This window comes from Halichoeres trimaculatus, unplaced genomic scaffold (assembly GCF_033239565.1).
Source record: "Halichoeres trimaculatus isolate MK-OKI-2021-1 unplaced genomic scaffold, fHalTri1.1 fHalTri1_scaffold_5, whole genome shotgun sequence".
Taxonomy (NCBI): Eukaryota; Metazoa; Chordata; class Actinopteri; order Labriformes; family Labridae; genus Halichoeres; species Halichoeres trimaculatus.
This window is the reverse complement of record NW_027437183.1, coordinates 24,546,570-24,566,643: the sequence shown is the minus strand read 5'-3', so window position 1 is coordinate 24,566,643 and position 20,074 is coordinate 24,546,570.

The following is a 20,074-nucleotide window of genomic DNA, read 5'->3' as shown; positions in this document are numbered from 1 at the left end:
GGGAGAGGGATACAGCCCAAGCTAAAGGCTAACACAGGGGCTAAACTGTGTGTGATAATGTTCCTTCCAACCCACAGTCAGCAGTTATTCTGCAGTGGTCTGTTCAAACTTGAGAGTCTATCAATAAAATGAAGAGAGAGGTTATGTTAGCTCTGCTTGGTAGATGACTGGCAGGATATACCCAGGGTTCACTTACGTGACATGTTGTAGACGCGTCTCACAGCACCGGGTTGTCAGTGGCACTGCATATGAGTGGCTACTACACAACTGTACAAACTGAAAAAGTTTGTTGTCACTTTAGCCTGTGGATACATTGCAGCATCACGCAGCTAGTAGCGCAACTTACATTGTGGCTTGTTGTCACATTTCAAACAACAGCGCTACGTTACTGTACTGATAAATACCTTACCTCATCGTGTTGTATCTGCTAAAAAGTTGTCTTGAACAAAGAAAATTTGTTCCAAAACAAACGCACCAGGTTAAAAGTCACATCTCATCAACAGTGTGAGTGAAACTCTGGGCTAGAAGGTAGCAGGGCAGTCCAATTAAAACAGATCCTCCTCATAGCATCTTTAACAGTCCTGTCTCTTGCAAATCAAAGCGTACTAATGACGTTAGCGCTGCAGCCTCACTGCAAGAAGGTCACCAGTTTGATTCCCAGCTTGGCCGGTGGGCCTTTCTGTGTGGAGTTTGCATGTTATCCCCGTGCATGTGTGGGTTCTCTACGGGTCCTCCAGCTTCCTCCCACAGCCCAAAAACATGCTCATCAGGTTGATTGAGCACTCTAAATTGTCCATAGGTGTGAGTGAATGGTTGTCTATGTGTCAGCCCTCTGATTGACTGGCAACCAGTCCAGGGTGTACCCCGCCTTACGCCCAATGACAGCTGGGATAGGCTCCAGCCACCCGCAACTCTGAACAGGATAAGCGGTTCTGAAAATGAATGAATGAATGAATAATCATCAAATCAGAGACGATTGGTGAAAAGTTTGCTCCACACTTACTTTTTCCATAGCTTGGTGAAGCACAAACACACAATTCTACTACAAACACTGACTGACTCACCAACACCTCTCCAACAAACTTTGTTTTCATATGATGAGTTCTTTGAGAGAGATCACGCAATCAGGATACCCAACGATGACTGAGAAGACGATGCACTGTAAACATGCTAATTAGCGCCACACGTAATGGTCCGACTGTTTGAAATGTTATAAAATCTGAGGCAATGTTTTAAACATTTATGGGTCGCCACAGAGGAAGTGAACAGAAGAAAAACATTAAATGACTCTGTATTGAAGAGTGTGAGAAGAGGCTGTGCTCAGCCTTTTGCTTTGGTCCTCTGACCAATCACATTCAAATCCAGAAGGACATCTGTGGTAAGATCAGGCTGTACAAATTTCTGGATATAATGAAGGTCACTGTGTCTTATGGGGCCAACAGAGTCATAACTTCTTGGTGTGACTTGGAACAGTGATATGACAGATGGATTGGTAAAACCAACCATTGCTTGCCATCTTTTATGACATTTCGAAGTCATCGCTACAATAATGCCAAGGGAATCGACTTTTAGGGATGTAAACAAACAGTGGCTTTGTTGTAAAAGTACCAAGGCAGAGTGCTCTGTGCTCCTTAACAGATCAGTGAAAAACTTGTGTCTGGACACTTCATCCTTCATGCAACACTGGTTTTCTCAATAAGATATGTATTACCTAAACAGTCATCCCAAACAGCAACTGTTTGACTCAGCCAAGCACACCACAGCTGTTGGCTCAGGCTCAGTCTGGCTGATATTTTGAAGTTTGTTATTAGTTGAGTCTGACACCGGATGCATTGATGAATGCTACATTCTAAACCTTGGCAGAAGTTTTTCATTGACGGTTTTCAAGATAGAGTTTGACAGATAATTAAACCAGTTGATGTCCCTGACTATTGTTTGTGGCGTGTAAGAATTTTCAACTTACAAAAGTTTGTCTTCTCTCGTTGATAATCTTGGATCACTGCTGAGATTATGGTCAAACTTTACAAGCCAAGTCCAACTAACAGATTTTGTTGGGCAGACAACTTTATGTTATTTGATGCAGAACAGGCGATTGTCCAGAGGAGAGGTTATCACATGATTAAAATGTAAAATGCAAGTGTCCTAAAGGAGAACAACTGATTTTGATGTGTTTTTACAAATCAGGCAGTAATCTAGCTGTTACAAACAGATTTCATACTAATTTATATACTTTCATGGTTTGTCATATACTGTTATTGTTAACATGGGAACTGAGCTGCAAGAAAACATAGATTTTTCCATGAGTTGTAGTTGTTTGGGAGTAGAACAGCAAGAGCCGATTAATTTGGGGTTTGGGAGCTGTTGGCACGACGCTGACATCAAAGCATGACAATGTAGCTGAACGATGATTTCTGGCGAAGGCACTGCCAAACACCAAAGAAATGAATGTTTCTCACTGAAGCTGCTGCCAAACACCACAAAAACAAGAATTCTGAAAAAAATATGGACTTCATTTATCACTTTAAACAAGTGAGAACCACCCACGTGACAGCGTGTTTAACTTCAGTAACTAATGTTTCTCTTAGAACTTTCTGGATGTCTCACTAAGAGTTGGGTGCGGTGATGCAGGATAAGCTCTTTATAGATTTAATCTGACATTTGATGACCACATACATTGAGTAATGATAAAAGGAGGAACATTTTTTTCCAAAAACTGGAGGTCCATCATTGAACTGCTTCTTGTTTGCTGTGTTCTTTTGACTTTCTGGCCTTTACTTTTAACATTATTTGACATATGCCACTGGACTTATTCAAACCAGTAAAGGTCCAAACTGAATGCTAACATGCTAGTGCTTGTCTTTGGAGCTAAATGAAGCCCAGGCATAAACTGTTCATGACCGCATCCTTTGGCCACCACAGTTAAACACCAAGCTGACCACTGCTGGTTAGGACTCCAACCAACATGGCCACTGCAAATTCTTAGTGGTCATAGTTTCCCTTTTTTCCATTGCGCCATTCAGCAAAAACATTCGACTGTTTAGAAAGGATGATGATGAGAAGAACAGACCGCTCTGCTGAATGAATCACAACATAAATCCTATCATCTGAAACCATATAGAGCTGTAGTTTGTTCAAGATTGTCAAATTTTGGCGTAAATAATTTGACTTTGAAAGGGGCCATCACTACCAGTAAGCCATAGTTGTGGAAAGAACAATTCCTCATTTCTCACTACCCCCAAAAACCTCCTTCTGGCAGATGGCTATCAGACATGTGCATCGCATGTCTCAGCAGAGCAAGGCAGGGTGGTAATATTGTTGATATGGTTCGGGCCCCAAACATGTGCTGATGATATCATTATCTAGTTGTAACCCTGATCAGCTCCATGTGTTTGTGGGAAAGCTGCAAGCACCAAAACAGAAAGGGATGACTGCCTCCATGGAGAAAAAAAATACAAACCCAAGCAAAGTTTATGTTTTGAGTTTGACTGAAAATGAAAAGTAAGGATTTAAAATGAATGCAGCCTTTTTTTTTTCTTTTTTTTTTGCATGTCTTCTAGACGCATGTGTCTGGATTTTCAGACAAGGTGCATTTATCCTCCAAATCAAAGCCAATCAACTTTTATTTTGACACGCCATGAGAGCTGCAGCAGTGCCTCTGGTAGAATAAGTGGTCGCAGTAAGCGACCGCAAAACCAGTGGTTACAATTTTCCATAAAATGGAAGGAAAATCAGCAACTCTGCAGCCCAGACAAGAGGAGGATGAGGTAGTCTGATATAAGTAGGATATTTGATCCCAGAATATCTTAAAACTTAGAAAATTGTAAAACCTGATGGCATCCACAGGTTCAGTGATTCATGTTTTTTGAGCTATCTTGAAAAATATTGTAAGTTTTTTACATTTTAACTGCTCATGTCCAAACTGTGTCATTTCTGGTTTTGATCTTTGTTAAAAATAATCATGTACAAGTCATTTTCTTTTCCCTTAAAGACTCAATCAGTTAACCTTTTTATTAATCTGCATCATGATGTTGTGATTTCTACAAATGTTTAATGTGTTTGTCAGTAAACTACAAGAAAATAGGGTTTCTTTTTGGGGGCTCATACTATGATACAATGAAGCCTCCAAAGTAACCTACTGTAGATGAAAGAGGGCAACTCTTTTTGATGTTATTGACAAAAATCAGTAGCTTTTATGTCATATATGTACACACTGCACATGGAATGCAGTCTTGACTGGAAGACATTCAGTGCAAACCACTGGCTGCACAGGAATCAGTGCGAAAAGTGTTGCATAGCCTCACCAGATAATGGTTCTGTTTACATGCAGTCATATTCAGTTTAAGGTCAATATTCCTGTTTCTGAAAACATTGAGAATAACCCGTTTTCATGTGTGGGCAAATGGGGTTATTCCTGTTCCCGTGGTGTCCCATTCAAAACAGCGATGCATGGACAACACGTTGATGCACAGAGAAGTCCTACAGAGTCATGACACAATGCACGTAATTTACGCTTCTGCTTCCTGTATCCATAGCAACAGCAGCAACAACGACAGCAGCAGCAGCACAGTGGAAAACGAACAGCCGCGGCCAGGTAGCAGCCGCCTTCATTTGCAGCTAGGACTTCCTGCGCTCAAAAGAATCAAGATTCTTTGCCAAATATTGGGGTTCAAAATGTAGTGACCCAGGGGAGATTTTCAGGTTTTTAAAAACCAGAATATGAGCAAATTCTGTTTTTTTAAAAGGGTTATTGGTGTTTACATGGCCGTGCGCAACCAGGTTATTTTTGCTGTCTTATTTTGCCTTTATTGTTGTTTTAGCCTTTCTCTAGCTTATTTTTCTTACCTTTTTTGTTTATATGTATTTATTTATTTTTTCGTTTTTATTTTTACATTATTGTAAATACCTTCTTCTAATCCTGATTTTACCTGACTTATGATTCACCCATATGTTTAACTTTTACTCTTTGCACTTATATCCTTTAGGCCTTTAATTGTTTTATATTTTGCTCATATCTTTGCTAAATTATCATTATTCTTTCATTATTCTGTTCATATTCATTATACAATTTTATATATTTACATTTGATGTTCTGATTTTGTTTGTAACTGCCTTTTCTTGCCCTTTTCATTGCCTTTTCTTATTTCTTTTACTGAGTTTTATGTTTTTAGCTTTTATTCCTGTCCTCATGGTCTCATTTTATGTTGTATGGTTCTTGTATTGTTTGGGTCCCTGACTTTGCTTCCTGATATTTTCATGCATGGTGTCTTTCTGCTCAAGTGCCTCTCAGAACTGTGTGTTTTGTTTTTGTGTTTCAGTAAAAGCACTTTGAAAACTTTTGTTTTTAAAAGGTGCCATATTAATAAAGTTATTATTATTATTATTATTATTATTATTATTATTATTATTATTGTTATTGTTATTGTTATGGCTAAAATTCTGAATATGAATGGGTTTATGACTTCATGTAAATGCAGTGAGTAATAGATGATGATTGCTGAAGGGTTTCTCTTCATGAAGGTTTAAAACAAAACCTTAAGTAAACTGTGTGGTTTAGAGGAATTATTAACTCATTTTACACACATCCCAACCTTTTTACTTCAGTTTCGTTACTTCAAATGAAGATATCTGACCATTTAAATCTGGTTGGCATATTCAGTGGTTTCCTCTGTGTGTCCTGAAGAGTGTTGTCTTTACCAGTGGGTGTAATTAGTTGTGATTGCGAAGGTAGCAGGGGTGTGTTTTGTGGTTTCATGCGTACGTCAGTGAAAATGGGACAAATTGAGTGAAGCATATTTTTCTGTGCTGCAGTCTGAAATGACTCTTGAAATCTTCTACATAATTGTGGCACATACGCACGCTGTTCTATGTTGATTAGTGTATTGTTTCCTAAGCAGCATGCCATGAGTCAGTCATAAAAGGGCTGCGTTAAGCCGTAACTACCAAAGTGCTGCGGATGTGATTTACAATGCTTCATAACCGTAATTAATACAGGCCCTAATGATGTTAAGTGTAGCAAAGCTTCTAACACCCTTTGTATAATTCATGACCCCTGTTTCGTCATTTTTCTTCTTTTCCAGTAGACGTTCCCTCCAGTCATCATGTTTCCTGTGCGAGGAAAACTTGCTGTTGCCTTAGAGATGGAGCAGAAAAACATCTTGCAGCAGAGAAACAGATGAATGTGAGAGACTTCTCACCCAATCCAGGCGACTTCATGAGAGTCCTCTTCCAGTTTTCCACACATTTCTCATCCTTGGTTGCGACATTTGGGGGATATGTTCTTAGAGCTCTGCTCGTCTTCCACTTTGTCCTCGAGGTACAAGCTGCAACATGTGTTTAAGAAGCGTAAATACACCAACAGATGTTGATTTAGTCCAGATTTTGGGCAAATGGTCTGCTAATTCACAAGATGAAAAAAATCCTGTGTTAATCTTGAACCAGTTTGTTCATCTCTAAACCCTACACTGAATGCTAATCCGGGCCTGACCTCAAAGAAACATGAAAAAAGTGATCTCATCGTGCTTATGACGGCTGTAGTATTTTTCTAATAGTCCCGTTTGGTCCTTCCAGCAGTGGTGCCTGTGCTCTAAAAATGTCAGTCACTCTGAAGAGGTTAACCCCAGCCCAATGCGAGAGCTGATGGAACATTTCACAAATAGACAGACTGTATCTGATCCCAGCTCAGCATGTTGTAAGACCGTCCCATTCCCATCTCGCCTCTCTCTGTCACCTCATTAAAAATACAAAGAGGCTGAAGAAGGGGCCGGTCCTGAGCAATCTCCGTTAAAGCTGCTGGTGAATGCGGCGGCGTTAATGTCATTTAATGCTGTTTCATCTGAAAAGCCACATTAGAGTCAGATTTAGTAATCTGGGTTTGCCCGTGCTTGTCTGTGTGATGTCATTATGCTAAACTGACCTTTACTGCCAGATTAGGAGGGGTGGAAGAAATAGAGGGAGGCTTTGGAAAGGGAATTAACAAGAAATGAAAAATGGTATATTTGGCATGTGGATGATGAAGTATTCAGCTGCATTTTCAACCTAAGTGCCATCGACTACAAATCAGAGGGAGAGTGACAAAACGCCTTTTTGTGGTCTGATCAGCTCATACCCATTTCTTTAAATTAATGTTTAGCTCTTTCAGGAATTCCTGGTGTCAAAGCTTATTCCTTCTTACACACTTAAAAAATCTGACATTTTGAGTGTAAAACTGTTCAGTTTTTCTAAATCCACTGTGCTTTTTAAGTTCATTTGTTCCTATACAGGATTTTTTTTTGTTCTCTTCAGTCTCCTGAACTCCCTGCAGAATTCCACTTGTTCTCTCTACATTTGGACATCTATCAATATGTGCAGACTGCTGAGGAGCTGCAGCACACTCAGCAATCCTTCGCTCCCAAACTTGTCGAACAGAATGAGGGCCTGGATGCCGTTTGCTTTGCACTAAATCACCAGGGAGAGACACAGGAGTGACAACAGTGAGAAGAAGATTTGTAGGAGAGGATTATTAAAGCCAGGCTTCATCTAAAAGTTTATAATGATTATCGCTGCTTTCTTCAGTAGTTAAATCAAGTCGGAGATCCAGGCTTGAGGAAACAGATGGAGCTATCAGCTGCAATCACACCCTCACCTCTCCATCCATCCTGACCAGCTCAGAACTGGACCAAACACATCCAGACTGCTTCGGATCAGTGCCGCCACATAAAGAGGAGGGAAGAGAGAAATTCTCCCTCACTACACTCACTCTCTGAGCAAAAAAAGGAGGGTGCATGACATAAAATGTTTTACCATTACACTCTTTAGTTTTGAGTGAGGGTGGTGATCTTACAGGCCGTCCTGTTGGTATGATCATGATTTGCCCTTTGCTCCTGGTGGCTAAAGGCAGAAGTTTCTCTCTCATGGAGGTGTCTGTTTGGCAAGGAAGAGAGAAATCTCATGTTCTTGCTGAGCTTTGACACTTCAACACCAGCATCACTCAAACAGCCCCGAGGTCTCGGTACAGACGTGGAACACAAAGAAGGAAGCGTTACATAAGAGCTGAAGGAGGTAGAAGAAAAAAAGTAGGGGAGACTGGGGACAGCTGGGACAAGTCTTGTTTACCAGAAACATGCTGGGAAGATAACATAAAAACTGCAAATGGTCATTTAGACCTCCATCCTTTTAGATGACAAAGGAAATGTTGAGCATTATATATATATATACATATATATATATATATATATATATATATATATATATATATATATATATATATATTTATATACACACATTTTATTTCATTTCTTTGCTTTTTTTTTAAAATGAGATTTATTTTTGTCTCTTCGCAAAAAAATCTCTTTGTTGTCTCTCATCATAACTTTCTATCTATTAATCTTTTTTATTTTTCCTTGCAAGATACTAAGCGTGTGTCAAAGTCATTACTTGTAGCTACCACATGATGGTCTTAAATGCTTCTTGGATTTAATAAAAACAAAAAAAGGTTTCTAAAGTTCTTGTGGGGTGTCTTTAGCGAGCTGCAAAACAGACAGTTGAGCAGGGCTCCACAACGTGGCCTAAAACCGATCTTTTAATATTTTAAGCCTTTATCACGATACACAACATTATGGAGCCCCAAAAGGGACAAAGGTAGAAAAAATAAAAACAAATTTATGTTCCTCATGCTCATGAGAAAGTTGTGAGCATTATTTAGTTCCTCATGCGCATGATAAACTAATTTTTCATTTTTTCTGCCCTTTAGGGGCTCTATACGACATACATCTTAATATTCTGATTTCCCCTCTAAATCACTTCAAAAATGTAAAATACAACCCTTTCTGCATCAAATAGCGCATGAGCCAAGTAAGTGACAGAAGAGAGGAAAAATTGAAACTTAAGTAGGCCACGTGTTGTCACGTTCATTTCTCCTTGCAGAGAGGATGTTATTTAGATGTGATTTTTGCTTCATTTTCACGCAAAACAGCTCTCTGTGTTAGATTTAGTTAAGTCTGTCTTCTGTCTGTCTCTGTCTGAATTAGGTTCAGAATAGGTTTGGACCAGCTGTCCGAATAATGTTCAGGTTAGGACCTGACCAGACATCCAGATTAGGTTTGGATTGGGTTCCAACTGGACAGGATGTATTGATTGTTTAAAAAATAAAGTCAGCAGACTGCGTGTGCTACAGATTGTGAATATATTTAATTTTTGTGTTTCAAATTATCTCTTTCTCTGAGCAACTGAGAGAAATATGAAATGGGTTGACTTAATGCCAAGCCTGTTTGGGTAAGACAAAAATGTCACTTTTTAGCTCTTAAAATAAACACCAGACATGTGCCGCAGTAACTGATGGCATGTACAGCTGTATATCAGTGTGATTACAGTTGTCTGATCAGGTGTTTAACATGTCAACTATACCAGATACATAACCATGACACCTCCCCACTCCTCACACCTGACACATGCACAAGCACATCTTTACCTACTGACACTAAACGCATCTCTTGTCAGCACTGCTTCCTCCTCTGCTGACACGATAAGCGCTTACTGCACAGGGGGCAGATTCATCTTACACTTCCTTATCATGTCATTATCACAATGTCACGTCGTTATCATAATTATTATCATGTTACGTTCTTCCAGGGGAGAAAGTAATTGATGGGTCAGCAAAACTCCTCTCTAAGGAGAAGGCATCCCCTTGTTAGTGATCGCTGAGAAATTGCCCAGTGAGCATGTTTGTGGCGCGTGCGACCGAGGTGTGACTGTTAACGCTAAAGTGAGACAACAGATGGTGGGAGCTTTGATTGCAGAGTGAAACTGTATAGCATACAGTGCTTCAAGACCAGAGCAATGTCCTACGGACAGAGGGAAAGATCTGAGGAGGGAGAGGGAGATCTGAGTGAGTTTGTCTTCTTTGCATGAACCCTGTGGGACTCTGCTACAGCATGGAGATGGAGCTTCTGCATCGACCAGCTGAGCCAATATTTCACTCTCCACCAGTCTATGTCCTTTTCAATGGGTCCAGTCTTACAACAGGGTGGATCAAGATTCAGACCTTGTAAAGGACCTACTTGTAGTAAAGCCCATTGGTTTCAGTGTTATTCCGCCCACAACCCATATATTTTCTATGTAAAGTACACTGATTACAGGTCAATGATGTACAAGTCCAGTTTTTTTTTCTTTTAGACTAATCTGTTGCAAAAATGTGCATCTCAGTATGTCATTATTTCAAGCAGTGATTGCTAAAATGATGGATGCAATACTGGCTTTAGAGTTTGTTATTTCAGCACACTAAACAGTTTTAAGTCTGATATACAGCCTGATTTGGGGCACGTCATAACCAGTTCTTTATCTAAATAATCCCAAACTGTGTGGATGTTCATAAAAGTATTTAAAAAACTTTTTTAAACATGTTTAGTATTTATTAAGGGTACGGTGGAGATATTATATATCTCAACTGGCCTGGGAATGCCTTTGAATCCCCTTAGAGGAGCTGGTGGAAGTGGCCAGCCAGGGGCCACTGGTTTTTGCTGTTGGCACTGCTGCCCCCGCGACTCAGACCCAAATAAGTGGTGGAAAATGATCACATGCTTAGTATTTACAAATCATGGTCGGACACTTATCTTATCTTCTAAGGTCTTGTATGGTTTTGTGAGCTTCTGTGTGATCTGATGTTTATGAAATCATTATCTCAAACATTAAGTATGTGGTTCAGAAGCCTTATGAAATCATTAACTCAGTGTGATCAAAAGATTGTCATGTTAAAAGTTGATTGATTGATTGAATTGGTCCTTATGTGTGGGGTCTCCCAAAATTTCAAAACTGGTTAAGATGTGAATGTTGTCTGGTGTGTGGCTGGCACTGAGCCAACCCTTCATCAGCTAATTCAGACACAGACTGCATAATAAACACACATAGTGTCTGTGATGTCACCCGTCTGTTTCTGATACAGAGTTTTGAAGCAGATCATCGACAGAGGCCATATTGAAATTGGGCAGGCTATGAGCCTCCACACTAACAGCTATAGGGTGCCCCCTGTTAATCAGCTGAGTTGTGCCTCAAAGTCTTAGTGCCTCAGTGTGTGCTGTTTGAGAAATTAGCAAGGCCTTAGTCCTTTTTTGAACCAGACTGTAAACATTTTTATTTCTGCTGAGAAAATAATCTTTTTTTGCTTGGTGTATATGTGGTTTCCAGTGCTTCTGGAGCCAGCCTCAAGTGGACACTGAACGAACTGCAGGTTTTAGCCCTTCCACATTGCCTCATGTTTTTAGACCAGAGGTTGCTGCTTGATTCAGACAGATCATTTTGTTAACTCAGGCATATCTGAAACCTGAAGTGTCACCCCAGAGACCCTTTCCAAGTCTGAAGGCATGATTTTCTATCCGGCATTGTCAGAGGCGGATTTTTTAGTTTTGATAAATCATTTAGGCTTATACTATCCCTGAGTGCACAGGAGCTTTATACCTGCATGGTACTAATATGTTAAGTATGTCTATGATTATATGTGTGCCTTTCAACACTAGGCAACCCCCTGCTAAAGTCAGTGCCCCAGTTTGGCCACCCAAATAAAAAAAGGTCCGACTTCGCCCAACCTGTGCAGCCTATTAGCTCCCTGCAGGTGGAGGAGCGTGCTTCTGCTGTGTCTGCACATAAGTGCAAAATCATGCAGGACCCCTCTCGTGCAACCTCACTTCAAAAAACATACCTTTAAATTTCTGAAGACTTCACAGATATTTGGGTTGAATTCAGCGTGGTGATATTCATTACATAAGTGACTCACTAATTCCATCACTGAATCAAAGTCACATGGCAGCTAATCCACTGTTAACTGCCCAGAGTTAGCATCATCTGTGGGCCATGTTTTGACAGCTGCAGAGGTTGATGGTCGACTGGGGATGTCTTTTTACATCATTTACTGCAGCAGGTTTCGAGTATTAGCAGGGAGACTTTAACACCATGGCACTGACTACAAGTCAGAGTCATTATTCAGCATTAAGGGATCTGATTACAAAAAGGGCTAGCACACTTTTTGCTCACTATGATATATGACATGAGTTACCTGTAGCTGTACTTTGTGCATCTGTCTTTACCAAAATACAGGGAGATGACGCCAAACAGCCAAGTTTATGAAGTCCTATGGTCTGAAAGAGCTACATGCAGTGTTTTTTTTTTTTTTTTTTTATCAGAGTTGTCTAAAAGTTATGAACATTTTATTAGTGACATTTTGTCATTATGCGCTATATTCACTTTCCTCCCTTTTAAGCCAGTTTCCCAGAGGCTTTGATGGATGAGATGTATTTGTGGGTGTAGAAAAGTGAGGTATAAAACAATGCTGACAGGCAGGTAAAAGATGCAGCAGATTCTTAAGCTTTGTTTCTACACAACCTTGATCCTGTTTGAGTCACAGTTTATTCTGTCATGCTAAGCCTGGATGTTCTCTGTCATTCTGTCTGCTGAGTCTAAACAAACAGTAAATGTTTAGAGGAGAGAAAAAAAACCCTGTTTGCTCTTTTTTTTACCCATTTCTCTCTCACCTCTTGTCACTGACGTGCTCTCTGAAGCCAGCGGTAGAGTCTCAGCAAAGATCAGAGCGACAGAGACAGGCAGCAGTGGGAGTGACAGTTACGGGGCCAGGAGCACTCCCCTGCTCAGCGCTCGTGCACTATTCCATCATTAGCCAATGAAGCCCTCATAAAAGTGAGTTATGTGCCACGAGAGGGGAGGTTCCATATGGCACAAGTGATCCAGAAAAGCAACGTGTCGCAAAAGACCCCTAGAGCCCAACAAGTCAGCTTTTACAGGGGCCTCCCTCCCTGTCATTAATTGATTTTAATAACAGGCTGCGAGGGGGCAGAATGCGCTCATTCATTGGGCTGATGGGGCTTTTCCCAGGTCCCACAGCGAACACTGCAGCACTTAGAGCTGTTTGTTTGGATTGCCTCTAGTGTGTGTGGCTCTCAGACCGGCTCACTCACTCAGTCAGACACATACTCAATGTCCCGGCCGCTCACTCAGTCGCTCGCTCAAACATTTGTTCATTTACCAGCTCAATAATTTCTTCACTCAATCACTGGCCTCGGTCATTTATACACTCATTTATTCATTGTGCACTCACCGAGGGGTATCATGCTTTAGAGCAAAGGTTCATGGGAAAGTTGTCAGTGTCTTATAACAGGTCACCACAGAGTCACACACCTACTCTCTGGTGTGTTTTAGATTTTTCTTGAGGGGAGAAAAAAGGACGCATCGAACAGCATGAACTACTTCTCAGCCTTAACTCTCATCTCAACACGGTCTTTATTTTGGTAAATGGGTTGCAGAATCGCTCATTTTGCACGTTTTTACTCTTTATTTTGATTTTGCAGCAGTTAGATTGAAGTTGGGGGTTGGATAAGGGTGGTGTATGGCAGATGATGGGGAAAGGATGGGAGAGAGCTGGGCCTGTCACACACACATAATACACCCATTACTCCTGAGAGAGTCACCGTTGATGGAAATGGGATTTTGGGAGATATATGGAATGTAATTATTATATACATATATGCATAGGCTTTCTTATTCTGAAAGAGAGCTTTGGAGTGATATTTCAGGGGGAGTGGCTTATTTCTGCTGCTGTCTTTTTGTATTTGTGTTTGTGTGTGTGCACACTGAGTGACAGCTGCCTCTCTCTGAAAGGAGGGCCGAAAGGATTTTATTTATTTTTTATTTTTATTTTTTGCTATTTTTGTGCATAAAAGGTAGCAAAGTGTTTCCCTGCCCTGGTATTCATGTAAACAGTCTTGGCAGCCTCTCCCCTCAGTTCCTCTGCAGCATCCTTCGTCTGGGTTTGACCCTGTGCTTAACATCTTTCTGAAGGCGAAGGTCTGACTCTGACTCTAAACAGGCAAAAGGGGGTCATGCTGACTCATTCCAGCAGTGAAGCTGTCTGAAGAGATATCAGCCTCTAGAATACCAATTTTTCCAACTCACTCCACCAAATAACACACAGAGAGAAAGCAAATCCTCCTGCTGAGAGTAACGCCAGGATGAGAAACAGAGAATATTCGCTATCACACACTCAGAATCCATGGGAGCAGATGAAAATAAGAATATAAAATAACATTAAGGTGCTCACAAATACAGTGATTATGCTATAATGTCTCATACTGACTCTCTGTATTATTATAATAAGCGTGCAGCTGAAGCATGCAACACGACAGGAGCAACATGAGGCAGTATGTATGGTTTTCACTGTGGTGTACCTAAGGCGAGGGGGCCTCTGCAGGAGGTTTTCTTTGGAAAGCACCTGGGTGTGAAAATAGGGCCCCTCAGTCTGGCCTAAGAGAGGCTGTGTAAACAAGAGCTCCAGTCGGGCCAGCCTGCACCGGACTGGACCTCTCCAAACAGAAACCATGAGTCAGCCTCAGGAACCCATCCACGGTCCTCCTTCAGGGATAATCAGCCTAATGCAGCCAGGAAAATGTACACGCCATAGGGGTGATGGAGGCAGCAGGCAGTGGAGGAATGCACAGACGTATCCTTTTTGGGGCTTGAACATGAAGAAATGTCGAAAATTCTGCTGGTTTCATAGATGGAAACTCTTCTTTTCAAAGACTAAAACAGCCCTTAAAAGCAACATGAAGTATTTTTAATTCCACACTTAGCCCTTGTATTGTGTTAGAAAGCTGCCGACGTCTTTAGTGTTGGCGGGTCAAATTTGACCCGTGGTTAAACTTAGCTTGATCTTAGCTGACTCATAGCTGACCGTGTAAACAATGTTTTAAATGTTATATTTTTTGGCTCTTTACTCTTTTTATCTTACAATATACCACTCGTTTTTAATTTTAAAAAATAAAAAGTTTAAAATCACTTTTTATTTCCTGTAGTGAAGATCATGGGTAAGCACATTATGCAAGTCTTAAAGGCTAATGTTATGGCACACCTACCAAAAAGTTAGTTGTGTTCTTTGTTTTTAACCTTACATTATTAACAATAGTAACATCTGTGGTGTTGCGGGTCAAAACTGACCTGTATGGATTTATGTTAGGGGGAAGGCAAAAAAAAAAAAAAAAACGTCTTTTTTTTTTTTTAAGAAACGCATGCAGCAGTCAGTATTCACTGCCAGGTCATTTTTGACCCGTAACACCACAGATGTCACTTTTGAGGCCTTCAAAAATTTACTAAAGTGTAGAAAATTTCCTCTGTTGTGTTAAAATACTTGTGTTTGAGGATTAGATGAAGCCTCGTTCCGATACAAAAAAAAGTAAATGATACTTTTTCATACCTAAACTTGAAAACGGGTCAAATTTGACCAGAACACAATATTTAAAGTCACTCATGGGACTTTGTGCATAATAGCAAACTGAAAAATGGATTGAAATGAACAAAAATACTGAACTTTAAAAAAATAAAAGATGTTATGAGCTTTTGCAGCCATCCTCATGTCTCAGTCTGCTGGAGTGGAAGGCTTTATTAAGGCCCTCTGAGCTCCACAGAGTGGGAGACTTTCCCCCTCATCTCCGGTCTGTGTGAGTGGAGAGGCAGGGGCCTCTCTCCCTCTCTCCACTAAGGAATATTTATCTTTCCAGCTGGTTAGATGGATTAAATGACCATCCCGCCGAGAAGGGAGAGGGGAAAGAAGGAGAGTAAGACGGAGAGAGGTGAGGGGATGGAGAAAGTTGAGCAGAGGAAATGTGCTGCCGAAAAAGGAGCAGAGAGAGGGCGAGGGGTGGAAAAGATGCTTACAGTCTTCCACTCGGGGGAAAAAATAAAACAATAAGGAATGACTTAGCAAGTCACATTTACCCCCTGTGGAGGCAAAAATGATTTTGACTTTGTCTCCTGTCTTTGGTGGAGGGAGTGAGACATGCAAAAACACACACACACACACACACACGCAGACATTCTCAGAAAGTACAAACACACATGCACACACAAAATGACACACAGAGCTAATTAACTTCCTGACACATTCACAGAAATTCATTTCAAAGACAGAACGCATATGTTCATGCAAATGTGATGAGGAACCGTTAAATGCTCAAATATCTGAGCAAATGGAAAATATTTTGCAATTACACACCCCTTTGTCAATTTGTCTGATTTTCAATTTTTCTATCTTTCACACTACAAGGACACCTGCTGTCCCTGCTAACACTCGCTGGAAAAGGTCAGCTGAAAGTCATTCTTATTAATATTAATTGAAACTATTTACACTGCTTGCTGTTTTTGAAATGTTTTTCCACCAAAGACGTAAAATGCACCAACAAAAAAAGCGCAAATCCCCCTGCAATTAATCAACAAATTATCACCTGCCGAGGTTTGAGCGGAAAAGGGACAAAAGTGCTACTACAAGGAGTTTTCATTCTTCCTTTCATTCGGTCACCCCTCCATTTGGTGCACTGGGCATTACACATAATCAGCTCGCTGGTATAAGCACATAAACCGCAAATAAAGGAGGGTAATAACATCAAAGACCTGCCCTGTGAAATGTGATGCAGGGCATTCAGACAGGAATGTTGAATGGGTGGCAGCTATGTGTGCATGTGTGTGTGTGTGTGTGTTCGTGGTTATGCAAAGTGCAATCTAAGTGGGGAGCTGAAGTCATGGAAATTTCCCTCTATAAAAGTGAAGCATGACAATGGATTTGGAGCATCAAGGCCCGCGGGATTATGGGGATCACATAAATCCCCCTGCACCATAATTTTAGCAAACCACATCAAGCTGCATGTTAAGGGTTAATAATCCAGTTCCCCACCTCTTCCTGCTCCCCTCGCACCCAACCTCAAATCCCCAACATTAACATGTGTAACCAGATGTAGCGTACAAATGTAAAGACATGAGCACACACACATACTGTACACAAACACACACACACACACATGTATAAACAGACCTGTGCTGGTATTAATGAACATGCACTAACCACAAACCCTGGACACACACACGAACACCTATACAAACATTTCCCACACACACACACTCACACACAGAGCCTGACAGACCTGCACAGAGACGGACTGTGTTCTCAGGTCTGTCATGTCCCTATGCGCCTGACATCATAGCGGTGTTATAACTGTTGGCAGGGTGTCATAGAGGACCTGCCCCCCCATCTCAACCCTTCGTCCCACCTCCTCCTTCTCCCCACGCTGCATCTGGAGGTGTGCTAGAGAAGGATCTCGTCAGAGAGCCTGAAATCGATCGATGCGCTACAACAAGCTCAGCCTCTCTCTACCTCTTTTTACCCCCTCCCCTGTTCCTCCCCAAACACTTCAGTTAACTGTGCATGTGTGTGTGTGTGTGTGTGTGTGTGTGTGTGTGTGCACCCTCCTCCCTCTATCTCTCTGTCTGAGTCCACTTTAACATCTGTACTAGTAGTAATCAACAGTTTACACACACACACGTACACACACTCTCATGCAGCGCTCTCCTGTAGCTGTTTGGAGAGAGCAGCACGCCACGAGGAGAGCTCCTTCGCTTCTTTCCTCTATTAGCCGGCTGTCGGAGGGAAGGCAGGGATAATATATAAGCCAACAGGATTAGGAGGCAACAAAGCATCAGGCTGAAGAAATCCCCTCCCAGCCTTGGGGTCCAAGCGAGGCCTTCGCTGCTCTCTGGCTGTGGGGTGGCTAACTGAGCCTGGCTGATCACTGTTGTATTCACGCTTCAGCTGTCATACAGTCCTGCTCTCCTGTACAACACCACCACCATCATCACTCACATCTACCTGTCCTGGATTCTACTCATCCTCCAAATAAGAGGTCAAACCAAGCACGGGAAACCTGCATTTCTCTTTGACAGTCATGGTGATACCTTTGAGATTCAATCCCATCTGACAGTCTAACCTGCATTAACCACGTTCAGAGTATCTTGTCCAACATTTGCATTTCGATGCAGGAGTAAGCACCTTCATCATGAGTCTGACGGCTGCCGACGAGCAGCACAGCTCCCTATATGAGGTGTTGAGCTGGAAGTAAATCCATGTGATTAATCAGGTCTGAAGCTAAAACATAATAATAACCCCCTTTATATTAATGTGCAGCTCATGGCTTGAACAGCTCCGTGGAAAGGCCATTAGTCACCAGCTCCCTGCAAAGCCACAATTAAGCAGTCACATATTACTCTCTCACTCTCTTTCCCCCTCTCTCTGTTTCCAGCTTTAATCACAGCGCTGTCTCCTTCGTTATGTATTCTGTTCTTGGGTGATCGTGTCTTCAGGCGCTGACTCCAACGAGGAAATCATTTTATTTTCCTATTTGTTAAGCCGTGTATTAACAGAGGCAACGGTATTCCTCAGCTCAGGTAGAGACAACCAGACAGAGGGAGAAGGAGGGAGTGGCTTGAAATGGAATATAAGAATTAAAAACTGACTTTGTGCTGGATTTCTAACATCATGTGCGAGAAAATGGTGCTGCTTTTTTGGAAAAGCTTCAAAAAAGCGCCATCAGAGATATCGATACTATTTTAGAACATTTTTAGAAGTATATTTTGCACCTCATCACCCGCTGTTCTTTCAACTGAGGGAGTGGGTGTATGAAAAAGGGGAACTGACAGATTTTATAATTGTTATAGAAATCTTATTTGAATTCAGGAGCTTACTGATTTTTTTTTCTTGTGAGGGACACTTTAAAAAGCTGTCAAGCGCACCAACCACAGGCATTTCCCTCCTCCCTTTCCTCCCCTCTCTCCCCCTCCTTCCCTCACTTTCCTTTTTGTGATATCCTCTAATTTTGCCCGTGCCTAGGCAAATTTGTCGCGGCGCGTGGGCCCGTTTGATTTCATTAAACAGAATATTTAAGCATAAAAATTGTTTAATCGTCTCATGTCATTAGGAGATGGATTTCATTTTGCATACATTTGCATACTTCCCCCTCAAATTAAACCCGGCAAATATGCAAATGCAGAGGCCCAGGTTATGGCGGAGGTGTTTATTGTCATCACTTCAGGCAGTTCCACACTGCGGCGCCTCCGCAGAACAGGGGTGACAGCAACATCTGGATGCCTGGGGGGTGGGTGGGAGGGAGGAGAGGGTGGAGGCAGAAGGTGTAGGTGCGCGGATGAAGGTGTGTAATAGGCTACAGTTCAGTTTTGGCGTTTTAAACGGCAGAGCACACCAATCTGCTGCTGCAGTTTCTCACACACACCAAAAAAACTGAGGCTCATCTGTCTGGCTGCTTTAATTACTAACTTCATCCCCTGTGCTTTGGACGCCGCGGCGCTAAAATGTATAGTGAGCCGATGAAGACATAAACCACAGCACTGTTCTTTCAACTGTAGCCTCTGCATGTGTTTTTATCAGCTGTTCTGCTGCTATTGTCCACATGGCTAAGCACCGCTGCTAATGAGGCAGTAATTAGCAACAGCGTAACGCTTCTTCACCCGTGCTCATGTCCTCGCTCATTTTTTCTCCCTGCACTGTAATTTTCTCATGCTGCAATTTCAGGCATCAGAGCAGAATTTGTTCCAGCGTAGTGACAGGTTGAACCGCAGAGATGAATAGGGCAGCACATTAGCACAAGTGATTGTAACTTTTGCAAAGTGGAAAATGTAGGTCTGGATGTAACCTCGTTTTATTTCCAATCAGAGGATTGCAGCGTGGATTATCAGGACGAGGAAACCCCGTCGAGATCATAATTAGGTAAACAGTTCCCCCATCGATAACCTTATTATCTTTTATAACTTCATCACCGCAGTGTTGTTACTCAATACAAGTGAAGAGAGCATATATTCAATCTGTTGTTTGTGTAAACAAACATTCAGGCTCCGTGATGAGTTTGAAAATAACTCTTAAATAATGTTACAAGTTAGAATGTCAAATAAACTCTTATTCTCTTGTGACTAAAACTGTTTAAAACTGATGATAAGGATCAAGAAAACATACTAATGAGGATTCTTCTAATTACATGTTTAAAAACTCTTAAAAATTGAAACAAATGAAGTTTGCGTAAATTCATGCAGGCCATGAAAGTCCTATGCCCAGCTGCTCTCAACTGACAGGCTGATGATCAAATCACTATTAACCACCCACTCAACCAATCACAGCTCGTGTATAGCCATAAGGCGGCGTATTCAAACACATCTCCACCCTTACCTATCCCTGCTACTTCCATGCTAACCACACTATACTGCTGTC